We start from the raw sequence: 21344 nt of genomic DNA on the forward strand, positions 1-21344 counted from the left end.
GTTTGGGGAGCCCCTGATGTGCCTAAACAGTGGAAACCCCCCACAAGTGACCCTGTATTTCCTGGTATGTCAATTTCAGGACGAAGTGACATAGGCGAGTCGTACAGTGAACATCAGGTTGGCATACGTGAGTTGTGCAAGTCAGAAATTAATTTAACCTATAAACAAAAGGAAGTCTTATGCCAATCTTTATTAATACATACATAAAAGTTAAAAAAATATATTTTTTGGAGGTGGATACAAATACAAAATTAACTGCGTTCACGGGGTGTACTAGAAATGTATCCGTAGTTGAAAGAATCTATAGGTTTACATGATTACCCAGTTGATCTTATGGAATCATTTACAGGATTATATATGACAAGTGTAGAAAAGTCAAGTAGATATCACAAAAGTGCGTACAGTGCAAATAGCTATGTCTGCTGCAAATAAATTAAATATAAGTGCCTTATAGTAAGGGTCGTTAGAAGCATATCATATGTACTAGCAGCACACAGAAAAAAAAATGGAGGCATCAGCCCAAAACAATTCCAATAAGAAAAAGAGGGGTCACAAGGTGCTGATAGTACATAAAGTGTGTGTTTACCTTCAGTGGCATTGTGCTGCTACAACCTAGGTGATATGCTGCTAACTACGTTCACTATCAGACCTCATCATAAGGCACTTGACCTGCACTTGACTTAGGGTACCGTCACACTATAACATTTCGATCGCTACGACGGTACGATTCGTGACGTTCCAGCGATATCGTTACGATATCGCTGTGTCTGACACGCAGCAGCGATCAGGGATCCTGCTGAGAATCGTACGTCGTAGCAGATCGTATGGAACTTTCTTTCATCGCTGGATCTCCCGCTGTCATCGCTAGATCGGTGTGTGTGACACCGATCTAGCGATCTAGCGATGCGATCCAGCGATGCGTTCGCTTGTAACCAGGGTAAACATCGGGTAACTAAGCGCAGGACCGCGCTTAGTTACCCGATGTTTACCCTGGTTACAAGCGTTAAACTAAAAAAAAACAAACAGCACATACTTACATTCTGGTGTCCGTCAGGTCCCTTGCAGTCTGCTTCCAGCACTGTGACTGCCGGCCGTAAAGTGAAAGCAGAGCACAGCGGCTGTGCTTTCACTTTCACTTTACGGCCGGCAGTCACAGTGCGGGAAGCAGAGACGGCAAGGGACCTGACGGACACCAGAATGTAAGTATGTGCTGTTTGTTTTTTTTTAGTTTAACGCTTGTAACCAGGGTAAACATCGGGTAACTAAGCGCGGTCCTGCGCTTAGTTACCCGATGTTTACCCTGGTTACCCAGGGACCTCGGCATCTTGGTCGCTGGAGAGCGGTCTGTGTGACAGCTCCCCAGCGACCACACTACGATTTACCTACGATCACGGCCAGGTCATATCGCTGGTCGTGATCGTAGGTAAATTGTATAGTGTGACGGTACCCTTACTTACAGCCAATACATATTTTTTTGCACTTTATGTACTATTAGCACCTTGTGACCCCTCTCTTTCTTTTCGGAATTGTTTTGGGCTGATACCTCCATTTTTTACGTATATGTAAACCTATAGATTCTTTCAACTACGGATACATTTCTAGTACACGCCATGAATGCAGTTAATTTTGTATTTGTATCCACCCTCCAAAAATATATTTTTTTTAACTTTATGTACCGTATGTATTAATAAAGATGTCATTATAATTTTTACCCTTGGCATACGACTTCCTTTTGTTTATAGGTTGAATTCATTTGATGGAAGTGCCATTAACCTAGGCTACCTATTTGGTATTGTTCAGAAATGAATTTAGTCCATGGATGTGTGGCACAGTCTGAAGCATTCTTTTATACACAGGGCCAGGTGTCACATTCATAAGTACAGTCCTTGCATATTCCCCCTTCTATAACACACTTGGCACCTCTTTTGCGACATACCTTTTTTTGGTTTGAGGGACCTCACTAGGTAAATGTTGGTCTGGTATGATACGAGCACCTTCAGCTTCGGAAGTACTGGGGCCCACTCCTTCCTGACCTCCAAAGATTAGGGCCTTGATTACTACCTCCTAGAACTGAAGGTATGTACTGGTCTGGCCTACACATCATGACAGCACAAAAGCATGGGACACTACCATCTGTACGATGTGCACAGCCAGCGTCTTGTACCACACCTTGGCTTTTCTCATGGACCTGTGCAGCTGGAGGACTTATTCAGAGAGATCAACTAGCCCCCCATGATCTTGTTGTACCCCAGTACACAGTCTGGTTTGGTGTCCTGTGTAGAGGTACCTTACACAACAGTGGGGGTGCTACCATCACTATGTATAATTGTCAAGAAAAGGACATCCCTCTTGTCCTTGTACTTGACCACCAGCATTGGAGGTTGCTACATTTGGCTCTGCGCTCACCCTTTCTGAGCAGCTGCCCAATTAGTGTCTCAGGGAGGCCTTTCTGATTTTTACAGACAGTATCGCATGGTACGGTAGCTCGCGCAGCGAGGGATGCTAGTTTGAAAGTTATATACATAGAGGTGATAACCCGGATCCAGCAGTGAATGCACCAAGTCCCACACAATCTTCCCACTCACTCCCAGAATAGGGGGTTCAATCCAGGTGTCCATCCTTCATAAACAGTAAGCCTGTGGATGTACCCTGAGGTACTCTCGCACAGTTTGTAGAACTTCATTTCATACCTGGCCCTCTTACGGGGTAGGTACTGTTACAATTTGAGCCTTCTTTTAAATGTATTAGGGACTCATCCATGCAGATGTCCCTTTGGGGAACATACACCTCAACAAACTTGTTGCTGAAGTGCTCAATGACCAGCCAAACTTTGAAAAGTTGGCCAAAGTTTGGGTCATCTCTGGAAGGACATTGTTCATTATCACTGTAACACAAAACATTTTTGGCATGCCTTACAATCGTTTACGGGTCATATCCATGCGGAACAGTGAAGTATTGTATAAGACATCAATACTCCAATATTACCGAAGTTCTGGCTTCGTCACTAACCCCATGTGAAGGACAAGGCCCCAAAACGTCACCATTTTTACTGCGTCTACAGGGGTCCAGTTAGAAAATGATGAAGAGGTTTTGTCCCCAAAATTGCTGGGCGTACAAATTTGTCTAGGCCACCAAGAATGTTATAAAATCCTCAGAGAAAAAGACTTTGAAAAAGTCTATTTCTGGGAGGCTGGTGGTGTCAATTTTTTTTCCCCGATTGCGCCACAAAATCAGGGATCAGTGGCTCATAACTGTGGGCGCTGGTTCAATTTCTGCATGACGGTTCAGTATCACTTGAGAAATAGGAGGAGCAGGATGAAAAATAAAGGAAAAATAAAGGAAGGCAGCATCCTCTCCCTCACTATTAGTTTCGGATGCAAAAAAGGAATATGCCTCCTCCACGAAATACTGGGTTTGGGACAAGCAATACATTTTTTTTACGTATGCGGTGTCTGTACCAAAGTGTGTATGTGTGTGTGTGCGTGCGTGTAAACTTTATTTAAACAGAGAAAAAATAAATCTAGAAAAAATAAACATTTAAGATAAATAAAATAAAAAAAAACAAGCAAACCTTCGGAACTAAATGGACGTCAGCAAAAAAAAAAAAAAAAAAATTACTGAGACTATCTGAAACTTAGGGTATGTTCACACGTTCAGGATTTCCATCCTTTTTTTTTCAGGACAGTTTTTTTAAAAAACTGCAGCTCTTGGCAGAAAACGCAGGTCCTTTTTTTGGTCCTTTTTTTGTCCTTTTTTGATGCGTTTTTTGATGCGTTTTTTTATGCGTTTTTTTATGCAGTTTTCTATGCAGAGACTGTGTGTTTCCTAGGAAGCTTTTTAGGGCTAAAATGGCTGAAAATACCCTAACCCTACCCCTACCCCTAACCCTACCCCTAACCCTACCCCTAACCCTACCCCTATTCTAACCTTAGTGAAAAAAAAAAAAAAATTCTTAATTTTTTTATTGTCCCTACCAATGGGGGTGACAAAGTGGGGGGGGTGTCATTTACTATTTTTTTATTTTGATCACTGAGATATAACCTATCTCAGTGATCAAAATGCACTTTGGAGCGAATCTGCCGGCCGGCAGATTCGGCGGGCGCACTGCGCATGCGCCCACCATTTTGCAAGATGGCGGCGCCCAGGGAGAAGACGGCTGGACGGACACCGGGTAAGTATAAGGGGGGGAGATTAGGGCACGGGGGGGCCATCGGAGCACTGGGGGGGCATCGGAGCACGGGGGGGCATCGGAGCACGGGGGGGCAGGATCGGAGCACGGGGGGGCAGCCACACTCCGCCCACGCACTTCCGCCCGCTCCCCCGCACTTCCTGCTGCAGCGGTTCTGCACATCAAATCGCAGTAAAACCCGCAGATATATTTTTGATCTGCGGGTTTTACTGCGATTTTGACCTCACAATGGAGGTCTATGGGTGCAGAACCGCTGCGGTTCAGGAAAAAGAAGTGACATGCTCCTTTTTTGCCGCAGCTATTCTGCGCGGCTTTTTAAACGAAATTACGGATCATGTGCACAGCAGTGACTGTTTTCCATAGGGTTACATTGTTATGTACCCTGCATGGAAAACAGCTGCGGAACCGCAGCGGCAAAACCGCTGCGGTTCCGCAGTAAAAAACGCACTGTGTGAACATGGCCTAATCCTTACTTTATTTAGTAAAGAAAAAAATACTGTAGTAAAAGCCTATTTTACTACACTATTTGGAGGCCAACCGGTGATTTGTGTCACCGACCAGCGATCAACGGCTGTAGGACGCGAGCATGGATTTGGTGCAAAGGGGGGTGGGGAGTCCTTTCCAAAAGCGAGCACGGGTGACAATCAGTGGTGTACGCCTGATTGGTGGCTGTAGGATGCACACGAGAATGTTGTGCAAAAGAGGGAGATGGGGAGGAGTTAGGGACAAAAAACCTGGAAAACAGGGAGCACGGATGTTGATCAGTGATTTGTGTCACTGATTAGCGCTCAGCAACGGAAGAATGCACGACCAGAAAAAAAAAAAAGCGATCAAGTACTGATCAGCGCTCGGCAGCAGAAGTGGTGGGATTACAAAAGATCAGGAACATATTTTTCTTCAAAAGCAGCAGCTCAAGGAAAAGTGATGGCACAGGCTTGAAAAAGTCTATGGCACCACAAAGCCCAGAACAGCGAGACAGAACGACAGTATGGCCATCCTGCACACGTCTGAAGCTACAATAAGGAAGTGCAGGCCAGTCACCCAGAGGTCAGATTGCCTCTGTGCACCAATCGAATTGCAATCTGCGTTATCGTCCGATCGCACCAATCAGAGCTGGACCTGGTCGGTAACACAGTCGTTGCTAGGCTCCAGCCTATGATCGGTGCTCATACAGCACTGATCATGGGCTCGACAACAGTTTAATACAATTTCATTGCCTGAATTGTTGAAAACGCTGTGGTTGGCTGTTCATAATTGAACAGCCAATTACAGCTATTCTAGCTGCGAGGGAACAGCGCCAATCTCCGGGATAACGGCTCCCTGTGCCCTGCTGCAACATTCAGCAGGCACCTTAATGCTGCATTAAGGATATGACCTATCCGTACGTCCAAGGTCGGTACTCACCAACCTGGACATATGGATATGTCACAAGTCAAGAAGGGGTTAAATCTGTTAGCAAGATAAAAATAAAGTAAGAACCTCTGCTCTGGCTAACAGAAGGACCTCTGACTTTCCACCATATCCTTATGCCTGAATAGAGCATATGGACCAGGGATGTCTTGCCGGGAAAAGCCTTTATTGCAGTAATCAAGCAATCATTTTCTGACATTCAGTAAGGGGATCGTCCCAAAAGTGAAAGTGATCCCCTGTCTTATGGATCAGTGATAACTGGCTGAAGGTCGAGGGTCCAACTGCTGGGTCCCAGACCAATCCCAAGATTGGGGCTCTTCTGAATCCCATCTCAATGGAGCCAAGATTAAGCATGCGAACTTCTGCTCAATTTATGGACTATGAGACTATCGGAGATACCAGATTATAGTGCTCGGCTATTTCCAGCAGTCTCATAGGCAATGAATGGAGGGCAGATACATATGCTTGACCCCTCCTACTTCATTAAGAGAGGGCACTGCAGAGAACAAATATTGAGAAATGTGGTCTAACCCCAGCAATCAGTAAATAATAAACTATATGCAATTTTAAATGGTGAGAAAAAAAAAACCCTTAGGGTATGTGCACACGTATTCTTGAGGTCTGCGGATTTTTCCACAGCGGATTTGAGAAAACCGTAGGTAAAAGGCACTGCTTTTTACCTGCGGAATTACTGCGGATTTTGTGCGGATTCCACTGCGGTTTTACACCTGCGGTTTTCTATTATGGAGCAGGTGTAAAACCGCTGTGGATTCCGCACAAAGAATTGACATGCTGCAGAATGTAAACTGCTGCGTTTCCACGTGGCTTTTTCAGCAGCATGGGCACTGCGGATTGTGTTTCCCATAGGTTTACATTGTACTGTAAACGCATGGGAAACCGCTGTGGATCCACAGCTGTGGAAACACTGCAGATCCACAGTAAAATCCGCCGCGCTTTGAACATAGCCTTAAAATGACTTTTGAATCTAGAACCAGACATACATTAGCCCAGGGGTGGAGAATCTTTTTTCTGCCAAGGGCCACTTGGATATTTATACCATTATTCTGGGGCTGTACAAACTCCGCCCACAAAGCACATCCTGACTCTGGCACTGGTTTCAGGACTTAATCTTTCATTGCATGCCCTTCAGTGTTCAGTAGTGAATACTGTGTGTGCTAACAGAGCAAGAAGAAATTCATGAGCTGGTTGTAATCAAAGTACAGCTCCCTGCCCAAGTATGCGGTCCTTGAGAATCTGCCCGGGGCCTGATAAAAGATCATCGAGGGCCGTAAATGGCCCTGAGGTTCCCCAAACCCTGCATTAGGGGATTAAGGTACCGTCACACTAAACGATATCGCTAGCGATCTGTGACGTTGCAGCGTCCTGGCTAGCGATATCGTTCAGTTTGACAGGCAGCAGCGATCAGAATCCTGCTGTGATGTCGTTGGTCGCTGCAGAAAGTCCAGCACTTTATTTTGTCGCTGGACTTCCTGCTGACATCGCTGAATCGGCGTGTGTGACGCCGATTCAGCGATGTCTTCGCTGGTAACCAGGGTAAACATCGGGTTACTAAGCGCAGGGCCGCGCTTAGTAACCCGATGTTTACCCAGGTTACCAGCGTAAAAGTAAAAAAAACAAACACTACATACTTACCTTCCGCTGTCTGTCCCCGGCGCTCTGCTTCTCTGCCCTGTGTAAGCACAGCGGCCGGAAAGCAGAGCAGTGACGTCACCGCTCTGCTTTCCGGCCGCTGTGCTCACAGTCAGTACAGAGAAGCAGAGCGCCGGGGACAGACGGCTGAAGGTAAGTATGAAGCGTTTGTTTTTTTACTTTTAGGATGGTAACCAGGGTAAACATCGGGTTACTAAGCGCGGCCCTGCGCTTAGTAACCCGATGTTTACCCTGGTTACCGGCATCGTTGGTCGCTGGAGAGCGGTTTGTGTGACAGCTCTCCAGCGACGCTGCAGCGATCCGGATCGTTGTCGGTATCGCTGCAGCGTCGCTTAGTGTGACGGTACTTTTAGTCACTTACTCTTGTAATGAGTGATAAGCACCTGCCTGATTATATAGCAAAGGATTGGGCTTGCTGAAAATCAAAATTTGCAGTATGGGAAAGAGGAGGTTGGTGAGATGCAGGAGAATGCATACACATTAAGCCATGCACAAGAAATATCTGTTGGCAAATGGCTTGTTTGGTTGCAAGCCATCTCTCCTGGTCTCGGCCTGAGGAACCATACTCGGCTGCCAGCACGAAGAGTGGAGTAAGCTGTTGCCAGACATTACATAGGCTTCTGTTTTCAGGGGTAAGGTAGCGAAAATCCAATTGTCTAAAGGCCCCTTCACATTAAGCGACGCTGCAGCGATACCGACAACGATCCGGATCGCTGCAGCGTCGCTGTTTGGTCGCTGGAGAGCTGTCACACAGACAGCTCTCCAGCGACCAACGATGCCGGTAACCAGGGTAAACATCGGGTAACTAAGCGCAGGGCCGCGCTTAGTAACCCGATGTTTACCCTGGTTACCATCCTAAAAGTAAAAAAACAAACGCTTCATACTTACCTTCAGCTGTCTGTCCCCGGCGCTCTGCTTCTCTGTACTGACTGTGAGCACAGCGGCCGGAAAGCAGAGCGGTGACGTCACCGCTCTGCTTTCCGGCTGACCGACGCTCACAGCCATTACAGGAGGAGTGCAGAGCACAGCCCTGGAGGACAGACGGCTGTAGGTAAGTGTGTAGTGTTTGTTTTTTTTTACTTTTAGGATGGTAACCAGGGTAAACATCGGGTTACTAAGCGCGGCCCTGCGCTTAGTTACCCGATGTTTACCCTGGTTACCAGTGAAGACATCGCTGGATCGGTGTCACACACGCCGATCCAGCGATGTCCACGGGAGATCCAGCGACGAAATAAAGTTCTGGACTTTGTTCAGCGACCAACGATCTCCCAGCAGGGGCCTGATCGTTGGTCGCTGTCACACATAACGATTTCATTAACGATATCGTTGCTACGTCACAAAATGCAACGATATCGTTAACAATATCGTTATGTGTGAAGTCTTATACCCCTAAGGGTCTATTTACATGGGCCTAATGGTGGCACAGTATGACCACCAATCGGGTAAACCTTTACCGACTGGAAACTGTTTAATAGTCTGTTTACATAGGCAGATCAAAGTAAATGATGCGCACTGAGCAATCTAATAGAGCGCTCAGAGCAATTAGGCTGACATTCTCATCAGTGTAAGGCTGGGGTCACACTAGCTAGGATACGGACGTATGAGAGGCGCAAAAACAACGCAGTGCACACGGACCAATGATTCTCCATGGGGCAGCTTCCATCAGCCGTATATTTCTCGGCCGTATTTTATGGGCTGAGAAAAAATTGCAGCATGCTGCGTTTGTCAGTGTATTGCGCAAAAAATACGCCAATGAAAGTCTATGGGGGCGAGAAAAATACGGATTACACACGGACCGCAAGTGTGATTTGCGAGAAATACGCACCGGTGTTCTCTAGAAAAGCCGGTAATTCAGCGCGGTGTATAATGAAATTACCAATTTCTCTTGCTACCCTTGGGAAAATAAAAATTTGGGGGGCTACAAAAACATTTTTGTGGGAAAAAAATTATTTTTTATTTTCACGGCTCTGCGTTATAAAGTGTAGTGAAATACTTGGGGGTTCAAAGTTCTCACAACACATCTAGATAAGTTCCTTGGGGCGTGTAGTTTCCAATATGGGGTCACTTGTGGGGTGTTTCTACTGTTTAGGTACTCAGGGGCTCTGCAAACACCTGACCGTGACACCTGCAGACCAATCCATCTAAGTCTGCATTCCAAATGGCGCTCCTTCCCTTCCGAGCTCTGCCATGCGCCCAAACGGTGGTTACCCCCACATAGCGCACTCAGGACAAATTGCACAACAACTTTGGGGTTCCAATTTTTCCTGTAAAAAACAAAAACTGGGGGCTAAAAAATAATTTTTGTGGAAAAATATTTTTTATTTTTACAGCTCTACATTATAAACTTCTGTGAAGCACTTGGTGGGTCAAAGTGCTCACCACACATCTAGATAAGTTCCTTAGGGGGTCTACTTTCCAAAATTGTGTCACTTGTGGGGGGTTTCAATGTTTAGGCACATCAGGGGCTACCCAACGCAACAAGGCGTCCCATCTCAATTCCAGCCAATTTTGCATTGAAAAGTCAAACGGTGCTCCTTCCCTTCCGAGCTCTGCCATGCACCCAAACAGAGGTTTACCCCCACATATGGGGTATCTGCGTACTCAACACAAATTGTACAACAACTTTTGGGGTCCATTTTCTCTTGTTACCCTTGGTAAAATAAAACAAATTGGAGCTGAAGTAAATTTTTTGTGAATAATGTAACATTCCAAAAATTCCTGTGAAACACCTGAAGGGTTAATAAACTTCTTGAATGTGGTTTTGAGCACCTTGAGGGGTGCAGTTTTTAGAATGCTGTCACACTTGGGTATTTTCTATGTAAAGTAGACATGTGGGAAATGTTACTTATTAAGAATTTTGTGTGACATATCTCTGTGATTTAAGGGCATAAAAATTCAAAGTTCGAAAATTGCAAAATTATCTAAATTTTTGTCAAATTTCCGTTTTTTTCACAAATAAACGCAGGTAATAGATTTGTTTGCTATCACTATCATGAAGTACAATATGTCTCGAGAAAATGTCAGAATCACCGGGATCCGTTGAAGCGTTCCAGAGTTATAACCTCATAAAAGGGACAGTGGTCAGAATTGTAAAAATTGGCCCGGTCATTAACGTGCAAACCACCCTCGGGGCTTAAGGGGTTAAAGAGCATATCCAAGGTTCAGTACCTATATCATATAATGAGTTCACCCACCAAACACCCGACGCGTGTTTCACTAATGCTTCGTCAGGTCTCATGCATTGCAGTGCTGGTGCAAAACAATGCATTATGTAGAAACAAACAATGTAAGTACATACATTTGGTATCACTGAGTTCGGAACGACCCAACCTATAAAACTGCCCCACTAGTTAACCCCATCAGTGAACAGAGTTTAGAAAAAAAAAAAAAAAATAGTGGCAAAAAAAAATAATGTTTTTCATCATACTGCTGGCAAAAAGTGGAATAAATCGCGATCAAAAAGACCAATGTAAATGAAAATGGTATTGCTGTTGACGTTATCTTCTCTAGCAAAAAAAAAAAATCACAAGCAGCTATACATATCGATAACGGAAAAAAAAAAGAAAAAAAAAAAAAAAACACATTATAGCTCTCAGAATAATGCGATGGAAAAATTATTTTTCCCTTAGAATTGCTTTCATTGTGTTAAAGCGCCAAAACAAATGTGGTATCCCCGCAATAGTACTGACCAGAAGAATACATCTGTTTTATCAAGTTTACCACACATTGAAAAAATACAAATAAAAGTCTTGAATTGCTGGTTTTTGTTCATTCTGCCTCCCAAAAATTGGAATAGGAAGTGATGAAAGAATTTGTGTGCCCTCACATGATTGTTGGTAGCAATTTTGAAAAAAATGTAGCAGAGGCGATTGGACAAGTGCAGCTTCTAGTCTCCCGTGGAGACTACTGAAGTAAAAAATATATATTTTTTTTTTTAAATATTAAAAAAATAAAATATAAAAGTTCATATCACCCCCCTTTTATCCCATTCAAAATAAAACAATATAAAAAAATTAAAAAAAAAACAAATATACACATATTTGGTATCACCGCATTCAGAATCGCCTGATCAATATATAAAAGGAGTTAATCCAATTGGTAAATGGCGTAGCAAGAAAAAAAAAATTGAAGCACTTTTTTTGGTCATTGCAACATTGCAATAAAATGCAATAACAGGCGATCAAAAGAACGTATCTGCACCAAAATGGTATCATTAAAAACATCAGCTCGGCACGCAAAAAATAAGCCCTCATCAAAATGCTACGGGTCTCGGAGAGATATAGATATATAGATATAGATATATATACACACACTTTGGAAGTTTTTTTCCCCACTTAGATAAAAAAAAAGAACCTAGACATGTTTGGTGTCTATGAACTCATGACCTGGAAAATCATAATGGCAGGTCAGTTTTAGCATTTCGTGAACCTAGTAAAAAAGCCCGTTTTCTATTACATAACATGGTAAAACCAATGGTGTCTTTCAAAAGTACAACTCGTCCTGCAAATTAAAAAAAAAAAAAACACACACACAACAAACAAGCTCTCACATGGCTGTTTTGACCAAAATATAAAAATGTTATGGCTCTGGGAAGAAGGGGGCAAAAGATGAAAGTGCAAAACCAAAAATACCCCTGGCTGTTAAAACCCAACTATTCACCTGCTGTTGATTTGTTGGTTGATCACAGTAAGGCTCGGCGCATATTTATCCTTTTATCCTGTGCTCTGCGCTGAGCGTTTACACTGAGTTTTCCATGCACGATTCAGATGGAACCCCAACTGGAGATGCCCTATAAGGCCGAAGTCACACATGCGAGAAACACGTCCGTGTCTCGCATGTGAAAAGCAAGCTCTGGCGCCGGCACTTGGGAGCCCTGTCGTGCACCCAAAAAGTAGTTTTATACCACATATTGGCCATCAGTGTAGTTACGATAAATTGCACAACTAATTGTATGGTCAATTTTCTCCTGTTACCTTTGTGAAAATGAAAAAAATTGAAGATAAAACAACATTTTTGTGGGAAAAAGGTGATCTTTGATTTTCACAGCTCAACAATATAAAATTCTGTGAAGCACCTTGGGGCTCAAGGTGCTCCCAACACATCTAGATAAAATTCCTTGAGGGGTCTAGTTTCCAAAATGGGTCACTTGTGGAGGAGTTTCCAAAATGGGTCACTTGTGGAGGGGTTTCCACTGTTTAGGCACATCAGGGGCTCTCCCTCTACTCCATGTAGCATTTGGAAAATGAAGGCAAACTGTGCTCCTTCCCTTCCAAGCCCTGCCATGCACCAAACAGTAGTTTTCCCTCACAGATGGTGTTAACGGCGTACTCAGGAGAAATTACACAAGAAATTGTAAGGTCCATTTTCTCAGATTACCATTTTGAAAATAAAAAAATTGGGGGCTAAAGTAACATTTTTGTGAAAAACAATAAAAAAAACAAAAAACACAACAACACATTATTTTCCTTCCACATTCCTTTAATCCATGAAAAAAATGAAAAACCTGAAATGGTTAATAAACTTCTTGAAAGTGGTTTTGAGCATTTTGAGGGGTACAGTTTTATGAATGGTGTCTACATTTGGGTATTCTCTGTAAAAAAAAAAAAAAACACAAAAAAAACCCTCAAAAGTAACTTTGATGTGGTCCTTAAAACAATGGTTTTGTAAATTTTGTTGGAAAATAAGAGATTGATGATCAACTTTGAACCCTTCTAACTTCCTAACAAAAAATTGTTTAAAAACAAATTTTACAAATGTAAATGAGACATATAGGAAATGTTAATTATTAACTATTTTGTATGGTATAATTATCTGATATTAGGCTACTTTCACACTAGCGTCGGAATCTCCCCGTCGCAATGCGTCGGGGAGAGATTCAGACGCTAGCGTTTAACGTACTGCACAACGGAGGCAGCGGATGCATTTCTCTGGCGCATCCGCTGCCCCATTGTAAGGTGCGGGGAGGTGGAGGCGAAGTTCCGGCGGCGCATGCGCGGTCGGAAAAAGCGGTCCGTCAGGAGCAAAAAACGTTACATGCAGCGTTTTTTGCTCCCGACGGTCCGCAAAAGCACGACGCATCCGTCGCTCGACGGATGCGACGTGTGGCAATCCGTCGCAAATGCGTCGTCAATACAAGTCTATGGGGAAAAAACGCATCCTGCAAGCACTTTTGCAGGATGCGTTTTTTCTGCAAAACGACGCATTGTGACGGATTGCAGAAAACGCTAGTGTGAAAGTAGCCTTAGTGCATAAAAATGTAAAATTTGAAAATTGCAAAATGGTCATTAACACACAAAGTGGCTCATATCTTAACGCTACGTTCCCACGGTCAGTAATCTGCAGCGCTTTGAACGCAGCACACGTCCGTTGCATCCAAAGCCTGCCGGCTTTTGAACGCAGGTTATTCCATTGATCTGTGTGGAATCACTGCGTCCAATACACTGTACGATTGATATTTATCTAGCGGAGACACGAGACTAAATTGACATGTGGCGGTCAGGAAAGACGTGCCGCATATCCGTCTCCACGGGAGAGCCACGGGAATCGGTGCACGCATAGTGGGCATGGGACTCCTGAAAATCCCATCCAGTATGCTGTAACATCTGGACGCTGTGGGTTGGACGCTGCAGATGTACGCAGCGTCCAACCCACAGCGTTTACTGACCGCGGGAACGTACCCTCAGGGGTTAATCAAAGAGTAGTTATGCCCCTGGAAAAGCTCTTCATAGTGAAGGTCAAACCCTTAAAAAATAAATAAATAAATACAGCTTGCATATGAATAACTTATTTCAAGCAACAAAGTATCATACTGGCTGATCATAGTATGGTTATAGCCAAGAGGCAGGACCTCTCCATTCAATTAAAAAAAAAAATGGGTTGCCCAAACCAGACTTAAGGTATGAACTTAATAAAGAAGTAAAGGAAACGGATGGAGTAGAAAATATAAATTATAATTAATCCTTACTATGGGCCAGTCGATACTTGTCCAAACAAGTATTCATACACAGTCTCGTTCCCTATCCTTGGCTCGTGCAATTGCATAGTGTATGCTGCCTAAAAGTCAAATATTGTTGTCAGCAACACATGTCCCTAGGTAAGGGCTCTTCCACATGTCCTGATATTTCCGGCATCTGAAAAAACAATTCCGGAGATTTCAGTGTCCGTGTGTACCGGCACCTGGGAAGCGTGCCGCGATCAGCACTTGCAGGGGAGAATGTTGAGAATAGGGATGAGCGAATAGCTTCGATAACTCCTTCTCCAAATAGCTATAGCGCTAACCGAATAGCTGCATCGGGAACCCGGATACCTGAAGCGCTCCCGATAATCAGGTGTTCGGGGCCAAAGCTGCATGTCTCTCGGCTGTGTGACAGTCAAAACACATGCATGGAGAGCCCAACAAACAGGCTCTCTATGCATGTGTTGTGACTGTCACACAGCCGAGAGACATGCAACTGCAGCACCGGACACCTGACTATCGGGAGCGCTTCAGGTATCAGGGTTCCCGATGCAGCTATTCGGTTAGTGCTATAGCTAGTTGGATAAGGAGTTATCCGAAGCTATTAGCTCATACCTAGATGAGAGTTGTATTCAACTGATAACAGCAAGAGCAGGCGGCAGCTGATCAGAGTAATAATCAGCCGCCGCCTGCGCAATATATAAATAAAAACAGTGTGGGTTCCCCTGTATTTTTGATTTTTCTCATGGTGCTGAGATTACCGCAGTTCAGCCTGGCTGGGAACGCAGCCTAAGTGACAGGCAGTAACCTCAATGATGTCACCGCTGGTCACTGAGGCTGCACTTGCAGCAGTTCATTCTCCCAGTGGTTCTAAGCCTGGACGGTGGCATCTTGGCACCGTCCAGGTTGAAAACAATTTATCCCCAGACATGGATTACGGCGTGGGACAGAACAACGGACAGGTGAGGGATATTGTTGTTTTTTATTTTTGTCTTATTAAAAAGACATGAGAGCTTCAATGGAATGAGCATTAGGTGAGTATAAGGCTGGAGTCACACTACAGCAAGATACGGCCGAGTCTCGCAGGTTAAAAACAAGCTCTGGCACCGGCACTCCGGAGCGTGCGGCTCCATGTATTGCTATGTGGCTGCACGCTCCAGAGTGCCGGTGCCAGAGCTTGGTTTTAACCTGCGAGACTCGGCTGTATCTCACTGCGTGTGATCCCGGCCTAACTGTGTTTGATATTTTTAAATAAAGGAAAACTGTGTTTTGTTTTTATTTCAAATTAAAGACTTTATTCTGGCTGTGTGTTTATTTACCATACAACTATAGGATTAGTAATGGAGAGGCTTCTTATAGACGTCTGTCCATTACTAAGCCGTGGGCTTGATGTCACTGGACAATACAAAGGTGACATCAACCCCACAAATATGAACCCCATTTGGCAGTGCCACAGGGAAAGTGAAAAGAGCCAGGTGAAGCGCCAGAATTGGTGCATCTAAGGCCGGGGTCACACTTGCGAGTACAATGCGAGAAACTCACGCAAGTTTCTCGCGTCAATACCTGGAACTGCCGCCGGCACTTGGGACCATAGGGTCTCCTGACTCAAGTTGACCACCTCATCTAGATTCAGAAATATAGATCAGGTCAGGAGACCAAGGAATAAGACCATGTATTGTGGTTGCAGCACGATCCTTGTTTCACCGACTAGTTTTTTTTATGTGTTTATTTCCGCAGACAAAGCCTCAGGACAATAAGAAAAACCTCTAAGTTCACAATGCCTATTTTTCGTGTGCAGATTACATGTGTACTTTGTCTACAGTACATGTTTAGTAAAGTTAGTTTTATTCATCAAAAACACCGTGAAACATGCCGTTTTGCAACCTTTTTTTCCCCCTCACCTTTCTCTGCTGTCTGTGGGTGAAAAAATAAAAAATAAGTTGCAAAAATGCTGAAAGAAGTCACATGCAAATTTAAAAAAAAAACAAGCATGTGTATGACATTTCTGAAATCTCATAGCTTTTGCTGTTACTGTAACAGTTATGTTGCATAAAAAAAGCTGCTAAAACACAATGTGTGAACATAGCCTTAGAGTATGCTTCCACGTCCAAGATTTTTTATGCAGTTTTGAAGCTAAAGACCAAGTGCTTATTCAGATGTAAACAATGTGAAAAACGGACATGTCAGTATTTTTTTGCAGTATTTGGTCAGTATTTTACATCAGTATTTGTAAGCCCAAACCAGCAGTGGGTGATGAATACAGAAGTGGTGCATATGTTTCTATTATACTTTCCCTCTGATTGTTCCACTCCTGGTTTTGGCTTACAGATACTGATGTAAAATACTGACCAAATACTGCTAGTGTGATGGCAGCCTAAGAGTATCGTCACACTAAGCGACGCTGCAGCGATACCAACAACGATGTTGATCGCTGCAGCGTTGCTGTTTGGTCGCTGGAGAGCTGTCATACAGACAGCTCTCCAGTGACCAATGATCCCGAGGTCCCCGGTAACCAGGGTAAACATCGGGTTACTAAGCACAGGGCCGCGCTTAGTAACCCGATGTTTACCATGGTTACCAGCGTAAACGTTAAAAAAAACAAACACTACATACTTACCTTCAGCTGTCTGTCCTCCGGCGCTCTGCTTTCCTCTGCACTGTCAGCGCCGGGCAGCCAGAAAGCAGAGCGGTGACGTCACCGCTGTGCTTTCCGGCTGGCCGGCGCTGACACAGGTTGCAGGAGGAGTGCAGAGAAGCAGAGCGCCGGGGACAGACAGCTGAAGGTAAGTATGTAGTGTTTGTTTTTTTAACGTTTACGCTGGTAACCAGGGTAAACATCGGGTTACTAAGCGCGGCCCTGCTACGTTATGTGTGACGGTACCTTAAGGCTCAACGTTGCCTTGATTACACAACATGATGGTCCCTATGCAAAGCTAATCCAATATAGTATGGTAGTGACATTAATAAGGAGTACAGAGGATAATTTCTATATGGGCTTTAATGACATATTTGAAACAATAACAAATACTGTTGTATGAAGATTGTACAATAGCCTCAATAAACCAGTAATTCTGTTTGTTCAGCTACCACCTGGAGGCGAAGAATAGCTCAGCTTCAGTAACAATACTTATAGTTACAATCTCCATGCCAATCTCAAGAAACAGTATGAGCGCTAACAAGGCATCAGACTCAATACGACCATTATAGTATTCAGAAACAGATGGGTGGTGGGTGCAGATCACTCATTATTCAGCAAATCTAATCAAAAGATGGTGCCTCGAACTAGAAACTGACCAGCAAAGTAACAGACCGTTCTCATGTCACTTTATGATTTCCAAATACACTCTGTAGCAGTGATAGGAATGCGGTGCCAAGCTCAGACAGGGCATATAAGTAACAGGTGGTCGTGTGTATGACTTAAAACCGGGCCCTACCCACACCTAAAATTACAGGTTTTTCTACAAATTATTGCAATCAACCATCTGACTCAGACACAACTCAGAGAAGGTCACAAGTTTGCTGTCAAAAGTTCATGAGCCGGGTCCCCCTCCCTTTATAAGTCATAATTGCAGGGATCTGATGCTAGGATTGAATATCTGTGTCGAGAAAGTCAGTAAGACAGAAAAGATAAAAAGTGAGAGTTGTTCAGTAGCTGCTATCGTTTGATGGCTAACTGTAGAGAGGATCACAAATAGCAAGCTTTCGAGACTGACCACGACTCTTCATCAGGTTTGTACTGTGCTGCCTAGATGGACCTTCCTACTGGAGAATTTAGAAATCATGTTCAGAAACATGAAGTGTCCTGTGAGCACCATGTCCACTACATAAACACAGTATAAGTGTAAAGACCCTATAAAACGGCGCCATAAACCATAGGCCCTCAACAAGGCTTTCAGGAGGAGGAAAAAAGCCAACAAGTTTTTCAAGAGGAATCCACTTCAGGAAAGCCTCCTAAGTCTACGTTCACACTAGCGTTTCCGGTTTTGCGTCGTGTTTGCGTCGGGCGACACAGCGGCGACGCATGCGTCATGCGCCCCTATATTTAACATGGGGGACGCATGCGTCTTTTTGTGCTGCGTTGTGCGACGCATGCGTCTTTTTTGCCGCAAGCGTCGGACCAAGAAAACGCAACAAGTTGCATTTTTCTTGCGTCCAAATTTCGGCAAAAAACGACGCATGCGTCGCAAAACGCAGCGTTTTTGCGTGTGTTGTGCGTTGCGTCGCCGACGCAGCGGCGCACAACGCTAGTGTGAACGTAGCCTAAGACTGTATGCACACAATATCTTTTTCACCTGAAAAACCTATCAAAAATGAACACAAGCATTTCTATACAAAAAGGACTTGCTGGGCTTGTGAACGTCTTTTAACCACTTTTCTAGAAGTGTCAAGAAGCGCCCTGACCATTCTTCTGGCGTTTTCCACTCAGAAGACACCCCGTACTTTCCTAGACAAGTCACTGGGAAAGCTCAAAAGATACTAGGAAAACAGTTTCTTTATTATTCCATGTAGTGAACAAAACAACCTGAAAACTACATTAAAAAGAATTAACAAAAAACATGATAATACCCTCCAAAATATGTCAGCAGCCAAAACTGTCAGAAAACGACTAAAAAAACCCTAAGACAATTCAGGGGGAAAAAAAAAAGTTTCCTAAAGTGTCTTCTGCTCCAAAAACCTGTCATATTCACCTATGTTTAAAGGTGTTGTGTGCACATAGCTTTATTTTGGTTTTTGGAGGGGTCTTTCTTACCCTGAAGCATTTTTAAGGCGTTTTAAACTGGTTTTGAATGTTTTTTCACCCCCCACATGACTTTGCACTTCCAAGAGACATTTCACTTTTTTTATTGGAGGGTTTGCAACAACTCGTTGGAAATAAAGAACTTGCCGTACAACAGCAAAGGGGATTTTTCAAATAAATGGAGTATTTTAAGCATTTCTTGAGGTGTAGATTTTGGAGCAGCTACCCTTCAAAACAACCCTCGCAAAAATCAGTGTAAACCCTAGACCCCTGCAAGAATGACTTAAGAGGGAAATGGAGTTCATGCTCAGGACACCTAAATCGAGAGGCACTCACATCCAGAGGTTAGAGCCACTGATGGCCTTGCCATAGTACGTACTGGCCAGGACACCATGCATGATCAGCAGGTATGGAGCAGCTGGCACACGTAGGTCCTGGCAGGTAAGCACACAAGGGTCATCAGCATCACTCATCTACCATTGCGGAAGCTTTTAATGGAGTAAGCAGTCAGTAACAACCATGGGAAAATAAAAACAGGAAAAATATATATATATATAAATTAATGATAAAAGGGAAGTTAAAGGCACATTTACAGACCAAGAGAAAATGAGAGAAGCTAGAAGTAGAAATAGTAGAAAAAGTACCAGGGCAGGGTGCCATTAGGGATGGGGGAATAAAGTATGAACAGCCTGCAGGAACTTCCAGAGAACAATGCAAAGACAAAATAATGGAAAATTAACAGAAACCACTGGCCATGAATGTAGAGTATACTGGGCTGGTAGAGTATAGCACATGGACGCGGCCAATGTTGAGGTGTAACTGGTCATAGGTGGTAAACGCGGGGCATTGGGGTCCAACACCGGGACACAGTGGCCACATACATAAGGTGGTGACAGGTGGCTGGTCATCAGCAGGACAGGCTCCAACAAGGTCTACCTAGAACATTTCATTGTGCTGGTTCAGTAAGGCAGAACTGGACTGGAGTGGTAAGGACGTGAAATGCGCCAGGAGCATGTAGGCTGGCAAAATTGTGCCACCAAGAGTAACCTAGGCTGCCTGAACCCAAATCTGTGGTACTAGTGGAAGAAAAAAAAAAGTGACAGGTTAGAATGAAGCAAGGTAGGAATCATGGGTATCCTAGAGCCTAAAAGTGCACCTAGACCTTGAGGAGGGCTGTGTGCAGGAGAACTTCTAGGAATGGCAGGTGGGTGAAGGGTAAAGGGGCAATGCCATGACTAGAGGTGGGGGAAGCAGAATGCCCCCTGGAGGCCATGAGCCAGGGGGTCCCTGGAAAGGACTGAAAGTAGGAAGGGGAGGGGGAGCAGTGGGATAAAGGACAGGCTGAGACAGTACAGGACTGAGGAGCCATGAGGGCTGCAGGCATGGCACACTCCTGGCTCCCACATGCAGGGGCATGATGTGCCATCTCATGGGGGAGCTCCTCTCACTGACCTGCTGCAGTTCCCACTGTGGTGGTGGTGGAGCTGCTGCCGGACTTGCTGGGTCTGGTGTCTCTGGAGGTGAAGCTGCTGCTGCCGCCGCTGCTCCTTGCTGGAGGGGCTCTCACCACCGGGCACAGCACAGACACACAGGGCAAGAGGAGAAGCCTGGCTGTGCAGCGGGCAGAGCCAAGGAGGGGGGTGGAGATGGGGGCAGGGGGGCTCCCGTGATCCCAATGAGTCCCCCCTTAGTTAAAATAAGAAGACAGAAAAATGAGGAGGAAAAAAATTCCGGTTGGAGTTTAAAACAAAGAGGCGGAAATAGCCGAATGGTGCCGAGGAGAGCCGAATCTGTGAGCTGCGCCTGCGCCTAGCGGATGGGGGAGGACAGCACGGGGAGGAGGAGGAGGAGGGGATTGGCCTCCTCTATGCAGGAGAGAAGGAGGAGAGGTGTGAGGACAGGCGGCACATGTCTGCCACTCCTGCACACCTCAGCTCGCCCTCTGGGATTACAGGGTGAGGGTGGCATCCTGTGTGGTGAATGGTGCAAGCAATGGCGTTATCCGGGTGGAAGAAGATGCCCCAGGGCAATGCCAGCTGTCTGAGGACCTTCTCAGTAACACCATAAAGTTTCCAATACAATGGCTGGCAGGTTCTGCCACGAATGTAGTCGGGGCAGGCTGGTGTGGAGCCACTTTCACCGGTTGGCACGCTGTGGGGTGGAGTTGGCACATCTTGTTAGAGGTCAAACACTTTATTCCTGGGTTAGGACAAATAAATGCAACATTTTCTGGTTTTCATCCAGTAAAAAAAATTGAAGATTCTGCGTCCATATGCCATCCATGTGACCAGTTTTTATATCCCCACATCATGTGTCTTTTTTACTTCCGTATACCATGTGCATGCCCGTTTTTTACGTCCATATGCCATCCATAGCAATAA

The 21344-nt window shown here is 44.6% G+C and overlaps 1 protein-coding gene across 1 annotated transcript in view; it reads right to left on the bottom strand.

The window, feature by feature from the left end:
- PCGF3 (polycomb group ring finger 3) overlaps window positions 1-20722 on the bottom strand; it is a 138983-nt gene extending 118261 nt beyond the window's left edge. Inside the window, exon 1 of the mRNA XM_069767664.1 lies at window positions 20416-20722. The gene's annotated coding sequence lies outside the window, so the exon portion shown is untranslated. The remainder of the gene's footprint in view (window positions 1-20415) is intronic.
- Between the last annotated feature and the right edge of the window lie 622 nt (window positions 20723-21344).

This window comes from Ranitomeya imitator, chromosome 1 (genome assembly GCF_032444005.1).
Source record: "Ranitomeya imitator isolate aRanImi1 chromosome 1, aRanImi1.pri, whole genome shotgun sequence".
Classification (NCBI taxonomy): domain Eukaryota; kingdom Metazoa; phylum Chordata; class Amphibia; order Anura; family Dendrobatidae; genus Ranitomeya; species Ranitomeya imitator.